This window comes from Penaeus monodon, chromosome 28 (assembly GCF_015228065.2).
Source record: "Penaeus monodon isolate SGIC_2016 chromosome 28, NSTDA_Pmon_1, whole genome shotgun sequence".
Lineage (NCBI taxonomy): Eukaryota > Metazoa > Arthropoda > Malacostraca > Decapoda > Penaeidae > Penaeus > Penaeus monodon.
Genome location: NC_051413.1, coordinates 31,317,053 through 31,317,414, shown reverse-complemented (window position 1 = coordinate 31,317,414; position 362 = coordinate 31,317,053). Strand labels below are relative to the sequence as shown.

Genomic DNA, 362 nt, shown 5'->3' with positions numbered 1-362 from the left:
CCTATACAAATACGGGAAAAAAACACACAACCCCTTGCCAATACTGCAACGCTAACCACTCACCCATACCACCGACATTCCTCCTCTTACGTAACCCTAGCGAGAATACGCGACATCATACCTAAACTACCCTACCAAACGCTCCCATAGCCACGTGCATATCAGCCACCGCACAGGACTGCCACCGTGCACAGAAAAAAAGGGCGGAGATTTCGGCGCTGTAACTTCTCAGTCCCAATATAAAACGGGAAGGGATTTCGGCGCTGTAACTTCTCAGTCCCAGGAACTAGCTTTAGTTTCAAAGTAGCGAGGACCAAACGGTGTTGTATCGATGTTAGTGGTTGTTTGAGTGGAGGCTGGTG

General features: G+C 49.2%; 1 protein-coding gene across 1 annotated transcript in view; it reads left to right on the top strand.

Annotated features, from left to right (window-relative positions):
- Positions 1-288: 288 nt before the first annotated feature.
- The window catches only part of LOC119591168 (glycerol-3-phosphate acyltransferase 3-like), a gene marked incomplete in the record, with an annotated part of 9,730 nt that continues 9,656 nt past the window's right edge, over positions 289-362 (top strand). Inside the window, 1 exon segment of the mRNA XM_037939877.1 lies at positions 289-333.